Raw genomic sequence first — 13961 nt, forward strand, 5'->3', positions numbered from 1 at the left:
AGGGTGCATGGGCTGGAGGTGGGCGGCGCACTAGGGGAGGCGGCGGGCCGCGGAGATGCATGGCGGCAGGGTGGAGTTGGCGATGTTTCGGGGTGGGGATGCGCCGCAAAGGAGGCGGGGTTGGGGGAGGCGATGCAGCGGCGCGGGGGAGGAGGCGGGGTTGGGGGTTGCGCGGCACCGCAGCGGAGGAGGCGGGATTGGGGGCCAGGAGGGGCGACACATCTACTACCACTACAAAAGGAAGAGATGGGCAGATCTAAACAATCACATCCATTCATCATTAAAATCTAATGGCCCTAAATCCTTCTGTGTTTAACACTACCAACCACACATTAAGCCACAGTCGATCGATCGCTAATCTGCCCCGCATTAAAAAATAAATAAAACCGCCCGCACGACCTCCCCTTTCTCCCGCATGACCTCCTTCTCCTCTCGCGCCGTTCGCCTCCCGCAGCCACGCCCTTCGCCGCAGCCTCGCGCCGAGCCACGGGAAGTCGTGCCCTTCACCGCCGCCTCGCGCTGTCGGAGCCACAGGAAGCCGCCGCAGGTCGCCGGGAGCCTCCCCAGCCGCGGAAGCCCACCCCCACCGCAGGTTGCTGCCTCCCCAGCCGCCGGAGCCGCCCCCGCTGCTGTTCACCGCCTCCGAAGCCACAGCTTGGCCGCCGCCACTCTGCCTCCACCATGCCGCCACTCCGCTGGAGTCGCAAGTAAGCTTCTATTGCTGAACTCATCTACACTGAGACCAAGCAAACCAATTTCGTAGCCGCGGGAGCCACCGCCGGGAAGCCGCCCGTCGCGCCTTCCACCGCGGGAGCCACCGCGCCCTTCGCCGTGGGGGAGCCGCCGCGCGAGCCGCCCGCCGCGCCCTTCGCTGCCAGAGCCGCTCAGCTTGGCCTCTGCCGCGGGGACAACTTGCCCTCATGCCACCCAACACGGTTTGCAGTCCGTCACAACCATCCGATAACTCACGCCATACACTACAGGGTGGTCACCAACAGGAATCTGAGGTGCTGCTATTATGCACGGTTATGGTGAGATTGAAACTACATAATACTTATACTTCTATACCGCGTCTCATTTTCTTCTAGGCTAGATATTCATTGACTGATATGATTTTTTATGTTAGGATAAACAGCGACGATTTTGGATAATCTGGTCTAAGAGCTTCTGGAGAAAAAAAATCCTAATCAACCAGTTTGGCAAAAACAATGCTAAGATTAAGTTCAGCAAGGGAGCTGAACAACCTTTTACAGTATCCACTCTCACAAATACTATGGTTGGTAGTTGTTTGCCCTCTCCTGATCGAGATGAATTATGGATGTCTGTTGTTCCACTGATAGATTGGTTTGATTTTTCAGGCCTGGTAAACAACAAGGTAGCCAGCTGCTAATAAAGACAAGCCCATGAGGAGAACTGGATATAATGTTAACTCATGTTCAACTGTTTTGCCTTTTCCCCTGAAGCTTTGCAACTGCGAGGCTCCAGTCTCTGTTGATCTTAATGTAAGACCAGGAGATGAAGTGATGGAGATGAATTTAGCATTTTAACAAATCAAGCGGTCAAGCCACCAAATCATGATCCTTTAATTTTACAGTACAACTTCGAAAGGATGAGATACTTTTGGTTGCATGCTTAACGACAACTATTTGGTACCACTCAAACTGGACACCGAAGCAATTTTGAACTCATGTCAAACATGTTTGCTATTTCCTGCAATTTTTCCCTTTTATTTCTGCATGAACTCCTCAGTATGTACTTCCTGTTGCTATATAGTTTTTCCATATGCAATCTGTGGACGATCACACTCAGAAGTACAGTCGATGGCTCTATATTTTTTAACTTGTCAGCTACCTTTAAAGCGAATGTGACGATGAAAACTTACCATCAGTGCACTTTTCTATATATTATGTTTTGACATCCCTACTAAATTGCTAAGCCAGCGAGGATAAAAGATTGCCTTGCCTTTTTCCTTTTTCTCTGTACTGATAAGAACCCGGTTGTTTTCCTCCTCTCATGGCCCTGTTAAGTATAGTCAATAAACCTTTTCCTCTTATTTTTGACACGATCTCTGTTGATGCAGGTCATTTTACTAATTTGAAAAGGTTGGCCGCTGAGAACTTCATTTATGCGCATAGACCATCCATGGATTAGATAGGATGTACGATGTAGTGGCTACATCGACCGCCCCGAGCTTGCTAATGACTTTGGCCGGGCAGATGATGCCTTTGTGCAACATTGCATTGTTGTCGTACACACACTCCAAAACTGACAAAATAATTTGACCATGTGTGCATTTTCAATCTCTAAATCTCTGATTGCTGATGATGTGAAGGATGGTTGAAAGAACAAAAATGCCTTACTGTTTAGTACTGCTCAAATTTGGGTAAACAGTGTAGACCTGCACACCCTTTGAATGGCACAAAGAAAACATATAGAAGTTTATGGTCGTATATCGAGTTTATTATACTGTGAGCAATTGGAGATTTGACCATTTCTATCAGTTATGGGTTAGTGAGGACAAATTGGGGCGTAAATCTGGATGATTTTAAGTTGTATGTAGCCAAGTAGGTCAAGTCACCAGACTGTACGAGGCAACTGTTATACTAACCCTCTGCATGTTTATGAAGATTGAAGACACTTACTTTTGTTGCAGTCATGAAGTGTCAGAGGTTGCAGGCTGAAGCCTTTTTCTATCATAGAATTACTGCACCTCCCATGTTCTATTAAGAGGAAAAACGTAAGTAATGGCCGCGCCCTTTCGTGGAAATGTTTACGCAGTCAATCCTACATTGATAGCAATGTTTTAAACTGTGTTAAAAAACTCAAAATTTTAAACTATATCTAAGATATGCTTGCTACTGTATGTATAATTTAGCAAGCGGTTAAATATGTGTAGAGAACTTTCCTAGGTTTGTCTGGTGAAGAATTGACAAGAATGCACTAGATTTGGTTTGCAAGTTCTGTACGCATTGTTTTCATCACCTTGTGTCGTAGCGGCGATATTTATGTGGTGGCCTGTAGTCAAAACATAGGAAAGACTTTGCAGGAGATAGAAGTTTCGATCTTACAAACACAATGAAGGTACCCCTCTGCTCTTTCCTTAGACAAACCATTCCAGATGATGATCATGTCATATTTTTATTTTGATAATCAAAGTGAATTTCTTTGAAATCATGTGTTTGTGGCAATGACATTATGAGACGGAGGGAGTAACACATAATGGAGCATGGAGAAGGAAATGTAGATTCTGCTTGTCTCCAATTGTGTTTTGGGCATGTTGTTTTGTATTGAACACAAATATATAATCAGTTGTTTTTTCAAAGTTTATCCTTCACCATGTTATTTTTTCATTTTCACATGAAAACTTTTGGGCGAGGAGACTAGGAACAGAGATTTTTCAGTTCTGAAGGCAATGGTATAACAACCGTGTGTTTTCAGTTTTTTTCAAATGAATTTCACACTATCGCTAGAGCATCTTTAGTGAAATGCAGCCCTGTTCATTTATCTTGACCATTAAAAGTTGAACACTCCTTCGAGTGAAATATCGATGTCACCTACTTATGGTGTGTGTACTATGTTTTGCTCTCACTATACTACAATAAGAATATTATTCATTGTTCACCACGGTTTCATATTTCAATGCCTGCAGGTATTTCACCCATGGATTTCGAGTCGCTCGACTAGTCGCGACTAGTCGTAGTCGTCGACTAGTCGACGAGTCGCAGTTCCAGGGCCGACTCAGCCTCTCGACTCGACTCTTGGGATGAGTCGAGCGATTCGCGCGACTAGTCTCGACTAGTCACGACTAGTCACGGTTTTTGGGTCGAACAACTCGAGGCAGCGCTGGATCTAGAGCACTCTCCCGCCGCCGTGCTGCTGCTGCTGCTGTGCTGCCTCGCTGCTGCTGCTGCGCCCTTGCCGCCGCGCTGCTGCTGCTGCTGAAGCTGAAGCGGCAAGAGGAGCAGGCTGGGAGGAGGAGCGGTGGCAAGAGAGCTGCTGCGGGGGGGTTGAGAGATCCATCGCTGGGAGGAGTGGTGGACTGGTGGCAAGAGAGTGGCAGCAGAATGTGTGGCAGCTGTGGTGAGGGAGGAGGGAGTGTGGATGGTGGATTAGGTCACAGGAGGAGTATATAGCTACTAGATGGGCTTTTGGGCCACAGGGAAGTGCATAACTAGTGGCCCATCTCTCAGTTGGCCCTGGTTATTGCTGCTGGTGGTGTGCTCCTCCCCTCCTCCCCTGGTTGCTGCTGCTGCTGTGCACTTGTGCTCCTCCCCTGACTGCCTGCTGCTTAACTCGCGTTGACTCGTCGCCATGTCGACTCGTCGACCGTGAGTCTAGACTAGTCACGACTAGTCTAGAGTCGCCCTCCCCGAGCGACCCGTCGACTCATCGACTCGAAAACATTGATTTCACCGGGAGAACAAGTTTGTAGATACCTACAATATAAATACTGATTTTCTTGTTCTCTGTTTTTATTGACATTTTCAATTATGCAATATGAGTTTTTTTGCGGGTAATTGTGCAATATGAGTTGAAATGAATAAAATAGCACAAGTATTATTGTTGACTAATTATTAAAGTACCTCCCTTCCAAGAAGCCCTTGAACAAAGAACAAGGGAATTTCAGAGTCCTGGTTTCACTACCTCCGAGGATGTGGGAGCCGCCACCACCATTGCTTCGTTCCAGAACAAATGGTCCAAGGTATATGTTCTCGCTGCCTAATAGTTATCGTTTGCATATCGTGAGTATAGTTTCCAGTAAGATTGGCAGAAAAAGATTATTGTTTGCAGTATTTTTTAAGGAAGAGTTCCCTCTAGGGACATTTCTTGTGAGCAACATCTTACATTTCAGATTGTTATGTCAATACATGTCACTGCTAAAAACATTATTGAATGGTCAAGGAACATCACAATAGTTCATACAAGAAATTGAGACGGATCTAGAAGAAATGGTTTTCCTAGCTAAGAAGTGCTCTTTCTGGTTTGATTTCTAAAAATACGTCGGAAGATAGCATCGTTCGTGTACCCCTTCCGCGAATGAGACCGATAGTGGCTCTCAATGTCCATTTGTGTGGACTCATACTTGAGTCTTGGGTTGCTTTAATATGAGTAGCATTATCTGATGAGATGAAGCAACCATGTATTTGCTAGCATGATGACTTCAGCCTACCGGTAGCATTATGTGATGAAATGAGGAGGCGACCATGTATTTTCCAGCATGATGACTTGAGCCGCAACATCAGTGCCGAGTAGCCGAAGAAGTAACTGCATGCACTTCTATTGTAGATTAGTGTTGGCCTGCTTGACACTGAATATAAATTAAGACCCATAGAGAGGGATTGGTCATAATAAGCATCTATGTACATTGCACTTATAGTCCTTCGTCGAGTCACACGAGAGGGGTATGCTGTTTTATACCATGTAGACTGACGAATGTAAATTTAGACTGCTACTTATGGTTCCAAAGGATTAACAAGAAAAACTCGTTTGTTTATACAACCTTGCAGTTATAAGTTCACTTTGCAAACTTTATCACACTAGCAATGTCGTGTGCAGAGATATTGTGTTTCAGCAAACTTGATCATATGGACATTGTTGTGTGTAGATATCACTAACTTCCGTGGCTATAAGAAAAACTATATCTCTATTTCCACTAGCGGGTAAATGCAACCTGAATGAAGAACACAAGCTCTATTTCCTCAAGCTATATGTTAGGTTGCATATATAGAGCAAAGGTGAGGTCCTTATCCTTGCTGGTTTGGCAGACCGCATCCCCATGGCCAATAAGCTGCTGCGCTACAGATGGACATGCAGTGAGATTTGACCGGCGTGTAGCTCTTGCCAAGAGACGACAGATCACATGTTCTTTTCTTGCAGCTTTGTGAGGCAGCTATGGCCAACAATGGCCTTTTGGTCGTGATACCAGGTGTTGTCTCCCCCAGTTCCTAGAACATCACTCCCATCTACGACTGGTGGATGGAGACCAGGTTCCAAAGGAGGAGAAAAGGCATTTTCATGGGGTCACCTTGTACTGCACTTGGCAAACTTGAAAAGATTGGAACAGTCATATTTTTTGCACGACTACATGGGAGTGAAGATCAGATAGTTAGTGAGGATGAGGGAACATGCCTTTGTTAGAGTTGTTTTGGATGCAGGCTAAGGTTTTGGGCCTGCTTTTTCCTCTCTGTTAGAAAAAAATCTAGCGGTATGTGTCTGATTGTAAACCTATCTTCTTCTACTAACACATACAACATCGCTCCTGTCAAAATTTTTTTATTTTAAAAACTACACTTGCTTGCAATGGATATGAATGTATTTTCTTTAAGACGTAATACTAAAATACTTGTTTTTGCGATGTAATATGGATATACTTGCTTTTTTGTGCGTGCATACTTAAGGATTTCATGAATGGAATATTGTGATTTTTTTTGTGACGAAACAAAACATTATACTTTTGTATAATCAATTTGATTCACATGAATATAATTGTATCTAATGCATGAGATGATTACCACTCGTTCGGGTAGGGGTAGATAAAGCATATAGCCACCTCCAAGATTGCCATAATGCAACAAAACTAGTATGCGGAAACTTAGAACTACGGTAGATTTTTGGATGACCAATTATCGTTTCCTCACAAAAAATATGCTTGTCTCTGCATTGCAATTTGCAAGTAGAGAGGCTCCGAAATCTTGCCTAATTTTTTTCTCTGCAATTATTTGGTTAAATCTTGCATCCGAAATTGATATATGATGTTTTTTACTGCCTTATAAGTCAAAACAAAATGAATGAGAAAATAATTTTCTACTTTGTTAGACGTGCATTGCACGTGCCAGCTTACTAGTCGTGGGAGGGTGCGGGCTGCAGAACGGGGATGCAGGGCCGGTTTGGCCGCGTTTTTTTCTCAGGTGTTCAGGAGGACCTCATCGGCTTTTATATAGAGCCCATTGTTCTCAGAATAATATTATGATCCTATGATCATAATAGTGCGGGGACTTTGCGGTAGGAGTATATATATATAGTACGTGTCGAAAGAGGGATGGGACCAACATATACTAGTTGTCACACATGAACCTCACTTTGTGTGGGGACTTTGCGGTTTTTGAGGCGAATGCCACATCAAAAGGTTGTGCATTAGGTATTCAAAACATCAAAACCACACACCTCTCCATATATATGTTTTGTGACATGTGCAAGCGATGGTGGTTGTCCCATGGCACTCACCCACGTGGTTATCGGCGATGCTTCCGACAACGAGAGAGGTTAATTATTTTGACTTAGGAGGGGATTTATTTTTTGTTTTCCACATCATATAGGTCATGATGTGAGATTACATATATAATAGCGCATGTGTACACATGAATCGATCTCGCTGGATCGAGGGGGGGGGGGCACACGATATGTCATGAAACTCTTGCTCTGTGTGGGGACCTATGCGATTTTGAACGCATGCACCGCATCAATGTTGTGCATTAGGTATTCAACACATATGCATGCATCACGCACCTCCATAAATATGTTTGGGACACATGCATGCAATGTTTGTCTTTGGACACTCTCACTCTCTCTGTTATGGGCGGCAAGCCTATATATATTCGTAGGCCCGCGTGGACGTCCATTATTTCGACCGACGATGAGAAAGCTTACCAGGGTGGATTCTTCTTCTTTGGTTCGTGTTACCATATAGTAGGTCGATCATTCCAAGCCTAATTAAGTTTGAGCGCATGCATGCTACACATCGTGAACCCTCGCCCAGTGTGGGGATTTTACGGTTCCAAAGCATGGCGGCACATCAAATTTGTGCATTCCATATTCAAACACCACACACACCACTTTCATATATATAATTGGGCCACATGCACAGAGTGGGTTTAGTCTTTAGACAGGACTCCCTCGCGAGGTTATCGGCGACAAGCTAGCCCATTTTGCGAGGCTGTGTGGACGTCCATCACTTTGACCAACAACGAGCGAGAGAGGTTATACAATCAAGTTGGATTCTGTTTCGTCCATGTTAAAGTACGTCTTGGTGAGATGTCCCCCTGACACATATGTGTGTGTGTGGGGGGCGCTACTTCGTACTAGCCGCAAACTCCTCGGGGCTGGGGAAGTCCGGTTATTTTGTAAGGCACACGTGCCACATCAAAGTTTTGAATGGTAGTTAAATATCACACCACACCCTTTTCATACACATAGTATAGGGCCACCCGCAGGTGGTTCGTATGTGGTCTCACACATCTCCTGCCATAAACACACATTTGTGGGTCGACACACAGTCCACCTTTGTCCGGAAGCGTATGAGGAAGTTTGACCGTATATATGATGGACTCCTATATGTTTTGTGTTACGGTAGGGTGAGATTTCAAACCTAACTATCTGGGGTCATGCATTCGTAGCTAGGATTCCCTTACCACTGACACAAAGTGGGGTTCGTAGGGGCTGGCTGACTAGCAATACTGTGCACTTTGTGCGACAGGTGTCACATGAAAGTTGTGCGTTGGGTATTCGAACATCAAACCACCCTTTTCATACATATATTTGGTCCACATGCAAGTGTGTTCATGTTCTGACCCTTTCCCGTGTTATTATTTTTGCCAAATTTATAAAAAGCACACAAGTTGGACGCAGAAAACGTGTGCGATTGGGTACACAACAGACACAGTTCGGTCAGACTATCCGTGTGCCACGCCCATGCCCCTGCAGTGACTCACATCAGCACAATAGATTGGGCTCCACGAGGCTTGCCTCCCATTCTTGAAAATATCCACTGCCTCGTAATCTCGAAAATATCTACAGCCTGGAAGGTTTTTATGTTTGATAGCACATGATTAGTATGTGTGGACCATGTGCGATGCCTGTTACTCCCGCTCTGCTTTAATCCCTTGATTCAAATTTTTAGTAGCCCCGACATTTTACTCCTGCCTCTACATCCCTCGCATTCTCAAAAATATCTGCTCGCCCTTGATTCAAATTTTCAGTAGCCCCGCCTTGTTACTCCCACCTCTACATCCTTTGCAATATCAAAAATATGAACCCACCCATGATTCAAATTTTTAGTAGCCCCGCCTTGTTACTCCCACCTCTGCACCCCTCGCAATCTCAAAAATATCTGCTTGCCCTTGATCCAAATTTTCAGTAGCCCCAACATTTTACAACCACCTCCGCATCCCTCGCAATCTAAAAAATATCTACTCGCCCTTGATCCAAATTTTTAGTAGCCCGGCATTTTACATCCACCTAGTAAATTTTCACTTGCCACGGTATTTCCTCCACACACCCCAAAACCTCCCCTCACACAGACACACACCACCCCCTCCCTTTCTCAAAACAATTGCCACCGCCGCCTCCATCTCAACCTCTGCCTGTGTGTCGGGGAGCTTGAGGATCCAATGGACAAAAGAGGTTTATCGCGACCTCTTTGCTCGACGCTAGCGAGGTGGCCGCCGAGGTGTCCCCATCGTCCTCCGCGGGCTCCTTATTGATTCGCCGTTGCCGGTCGCCCGATCTGCCCGCCACCGCACCCCTACGCCGGTTCGAGGACTTCCCCGTCCTCCCTCAGGCCCTGCAACCGATGAGGTCCTACCTTAGGGTTCGGAAGCGGCGGTTGGGGACCTGGGTCACCGAGATTACGGATCGGCAGACCCACACCTGCCGATGGCTCGATAGTTTCCACACGGCCGAGCTCGCGGCCATGGAGTATGACCGCTGGCAGGACCGCGACCACGGTGCGATGGCTAGGCTCAATTTCTCATTCGGCACACGTCCGGTCGACCTCGTCCCGCCAGAGCCAGGGGTGGTGAGCTCGGCTATTGCACAGGAGGACCGCAAGGCGTGGGAATGCCTCGTGGACGAGGCCGTCGATGAGGCCTACATGCAACAGCTCCACCGGCAACACCCGGACCTCATGGAGGCGGAGCGGATGGTCTTTCCGGCGCGTGACACGTCTCCAACGTATCTACTTTTCCAAACACTTTTGACCTTGTTTTGAACTCTAACTTGCATGATTTGAACGGAACTAACCCGGACTGACGCTGTTTTCAGCAGAATTGCCATGGCGTTATTTTTGTGTAGAAATAAAAGTTCTCGGAATGACCTGAAAATCAATGGAGAGACGTTTGGAATTAATAAAAAATACTGGCCAAAGAATCAATACCAGGGGCCCACACCCTGTCCATGAGGGTGCAGGGTGCGCCCACCCCCTGGGGCGCAACCCTGCCTCGTGGGCCCCCCGAGTCTCCACCAACGTCAACTCCAACTCTATATATTCACGTTCGGGGAGAAAAAAATCAGAGAGAAGGATTCATCACGTTTTACGATATGGAGCTGCCACCAAGCCCTAATATCTCTTAGGAGGGATGATCTGGAGTCCGTTCGGGGCTCCGGAGAGGGAAATCCATCGCCATCGTCATCATCAACCTTCCTCCATCACCAATTTCATGATGCTCACCGCCGTGCGTGAGTAATTCCATCGTAGGCTTGCTGGATGGTGATGGGTTGGATGAGATTTATCATGTAATCGAGTTAGTTTTGTTAGGGTTTGATCCCTAGTATCTGAAAGTGCAACTATCCCTAGGTGGTTTTGGTAATCCATAACAACATATAGCTCATTGAGCTAATGCTATTCCAAGATGACTATTTCAGGAAAGCTCAATGATTGGCATGGCATGGATGTGAAAGTGGAACCCTCAAAATGCTAAGGACAAAGGATTGGCTCAAGCTCAAAAGCTCAAGACTCTTCATTTTATATTTTAGTGATCCAAGATCACATTGAGTCTTTAGGAAAAGCCAATACTATCAAGGAGGGATGAGGTGTTGCTTAATGAGCCTTTTGCTTCATGTGCTTAGTGATATGCTCCAAAACCCTCAACTACTTTCCCATATCCACATATGACCTAAACCCTAAGCCAAACTCGGTCCTACCGATTCTTTCTATCCGGCGCCACCAAGTTTCACTTGTCATAAGCCACTGCCAAACCCTAGCAATTCGGTTCTACCGATAGGGATCTCGGTCTCACCGAGATGGGATTGCAAACTCTCTGTTTCCCTTTCGTAACTTTTCGGTCTCACCGAAAGAGCGAATCGGTCCCACCGAGATTGCAATGTAAACTCTTTGTTTCCCTTTTGTAACTTTTCGGTCTCACCGAAAGAGCAAATCGGTCCCACCGAGTTTGCCTGACCAACCCTCTGGTTAGCTTATTACCAAACTCGGTCTCACCGAGTTTGTGTAATCGGTCTCATCGAGATTACTTATGCCCAAACCCTAACCATATAGGTCCTACCGAGTTGCATGTCAGTCCCACCGAAAATCTCTAACGGTCACTAGGTTTACCTTTTCGGTCCGACCGAGTTTGTTGATTCGGTCCCACCGAGATTGGAAAACTGTGTGTAACGGTTGGATTTTGTGTGGAGGCTATATATACCCCTCCACCTCCTCTTCATTCGTGGAGAGAGCCATCAAAACATATACACAATTCCAACTCATATGTTCTGAGAGAGAACCACCTACTCATGTGTTGAGACCAAGATATTCCATTCCTACCATATGAATCTTGATCTCTAGCCTTCCCGAAGTTGCTTTCCACTCAAATCTTCTTTCCACAAAATCCAAATCCTATGAGAGAGAGTTGAGTGTTGGGGAGACTATCATTTGAAGCACAAGAGCAAGGAGTTCATCATCAACACACCATTTGTTACTTCTTGGAGAGTGGTGTCTCCTAGATTGGCTAGGTGTCACTTGGGAGCCTCCGACAAGATTGTGGAGTTGAACCAAGGAGTTTGTAAGGGCAAGGACATCGCCTACTTCGTGAAGATCTACCGCTAGTGAGGCAAGTCCTTCGTGGGCGATGGCCATGGTGGGATAGACAAGGTTGCTACTTTGTGGACCCTTTGTGGGTGGTTGCTTCTTCGTGGACCCTTCGTGGGTGGAGCCCTCCGTGGACTCGCGCAACCGTTACCCTTCGTGGGTGGAGCCCTCCGTCGACTCGCGCAACCGTTACCCTTCGTGGGTTGAAGTCTCCATCAACGTGGATGTAGGATAGCACCACCTATCCGAACCACGGGAAAAACATCCGTGTCTCCAATTGTGTTTGAATTCTCCAAACCCTTCCTTTACATTCTTGCAAGTTGCATGCTTTACTTTCCGCTGCCAATATACTCTTTGCATGCTTGCTCGAATTGTGTGATGATTGCTTGACTTGTCCTACAATAGCTAAAATCTGCCAAGAACTAAAATTGGGAAAAGGTTAAGTTTTTATTTGGTCAAGTAGTCTAATCACCCCCCCTCTAGACATACTTTTGATCCTACAATTGGTATCAGAGCTTTGGTCTCCATTTGCTTTGATCTCCATAGCTTTTGGTGGTCATAGCCTTGGTTTCACAACCTAGGAGAGTATGGCGTCTAGCGAGGGAAATTATCACCGTAGAGGTCCTTACTTTGATGGTACTAATTTTGCTAGTTGGAAGCATAAAATGAAAATGCATATTCTTGGACATAACCCCACCGTTTGGGCTATTGTGTGTGTTGGTTTGCAAGGTGACTTCTTTGATGGGAAAGAACCAAACCGTGAAGCTACCGCGGATGAGTTGAAGATGTTGCAATACAATGCTCAAGCTTGTGATATTCTCTTCAACGGATTGTGCCCCGAAGAATTCAACAAAATCAGCCATCTTGAGAATGCAAAGGAAATTTGGGACACTTTGATTGATATGCACGAAGGTACCGACCCCGTCAAGGAATCCAAGTTGGATGTGCTTCAAAGTCAACTTGACAAGTTCAAAATGAAGGATGGTGAAGTTGTCGCTGAAATGTACTCTAGGCTTGCTCTCATCACAAATGAGATTGCCGGCTTAGGAAGTGAAGAGATGACCGATAGATTCATCATCAAGAAGATTCTAAGAGCCTTGGATGGAAAATATGATACCGTGTGCACATTGATCCAAATGATGCCCAATTACAAAGATCTCAAGCCAAAAGAGGTGATTGGAAGAATTGTTGCTCATGAGATGTCACTTAAGGATAAAGAGGAACTTCACAACAAATCAAGTGGTGCCTACAAAGCCTCATGTGAAGCCCCTACATCATCAAGTGAGAAACAAAACTTCAATGAAGAATTGAGCTTAATGGTGAAGAACTTCAACAAGTTCTACAAGACTAGAAGCAAAGATAGAAGCTTCAAGTCAAGGTCCTACAATGACAAAAGATCTTCTAGTCAAGAGCGAAACTGCTATAGTTGTGGAAAACCCGGACACTATTCCAATGAGTGTACGGCTCCCTACAAGAGAAGAGAAGATTCTCCAAAAAGAAGAAGCAAAGAATCACCACCAAGAGAGAGAAGGAGTAGAGATGATCGTTATGAACAAAGATACTCATGGAGAAGCAAGGATTCGGAAAGGAAGGAAAAATCATCAAGGAGCTACACAAAACGAAGACATCAAGCTCATGTTGGTGAATGGGTATCCGGCTCCGACTCCGACAGCCACTCCGAGAGAAGTTATCACTCCGACTCCGAAGATACTCAAGATGAAGGTGTTGCCGGTCTAGCACTTGTGTCAACCAACTACTATGACATATTTGACTCACCAAATGAAGGAATTGGAAGATGCTTCATGGCCAAAGGTCCTAAGGTAACACACCCCGAGTATGTTGATTTCAATAGTGATGAAGATGACTTGTTAGGTGATGATTTGCTTGTTGACAACTCTAGTGATGAATACTATGATGAAACGTCAATTAATCATGCTAATCAAGATAAAACGAATGACAATGATAAGGAGAAGATTGAGGCTCTAACTAAAGAACTAAACACTCTTAAGTTAGCTCATGAAACTATCTTCGAAGATCATCGAGAACTTTTAAGAGCTCATGAGAAATTACGCTTTGAAAAGCTCAATCTTGAGCAAGAGCATGAGTTCTTAAAAGCAATCAATGATGATCTCCACAAGAAAAGTTCTTCTTACATTGCCAA

At 45.4% G+C, this 13961-nt stretch overlaps 1 long non-coding RNA gene across 2 annotated transcripts; it reads left to right on the plus strand.

Moving 5' to 3' along the window:
- The first annotated feature begins 375 nt into the window (after positions 1-375).
- Positions 376-6323, plus strand: LOC123085957 (uncharacterized). Of its 2 annotated transcripts, none has more exons than XR_006440179.1 (4): positions 376-1031; positions 1127-1276; positions 1359-4702; positions 5878-6323. It is a non-coding gene; the product is annotated as an uncharacterized lncRNA (long non-coding RNA). The 2 variants fall into 2 exon arrangements; XR_006440180.1 differs by lacking the exon at positions 5878-6323 and having other exon boundaries at positions 388-1031; positions 1359-2737; positions 3650-4471.
- The last annotated feature ends 7638 nt before the right edge of the window (positions 6324-13961 follow it).

The sequence above is a fragment of the Triticum aestivum genome, chromosome 4A (genome assembly GCF_018294505.1).
Source record: "Triticum aestivum cultivar Chinese Spring chromosome 4A, IWGSC CS RefSeq v2.1, whole genome shotgun sequence".
In the NCBI taxonomy this organism is placed as follows: domain Eukaryota; kingdom Viridiplantae; phylum Streptophyta; class Magnoliopsida; order Poales; family Poaceae; genus Triticum; species Triticum aestivum.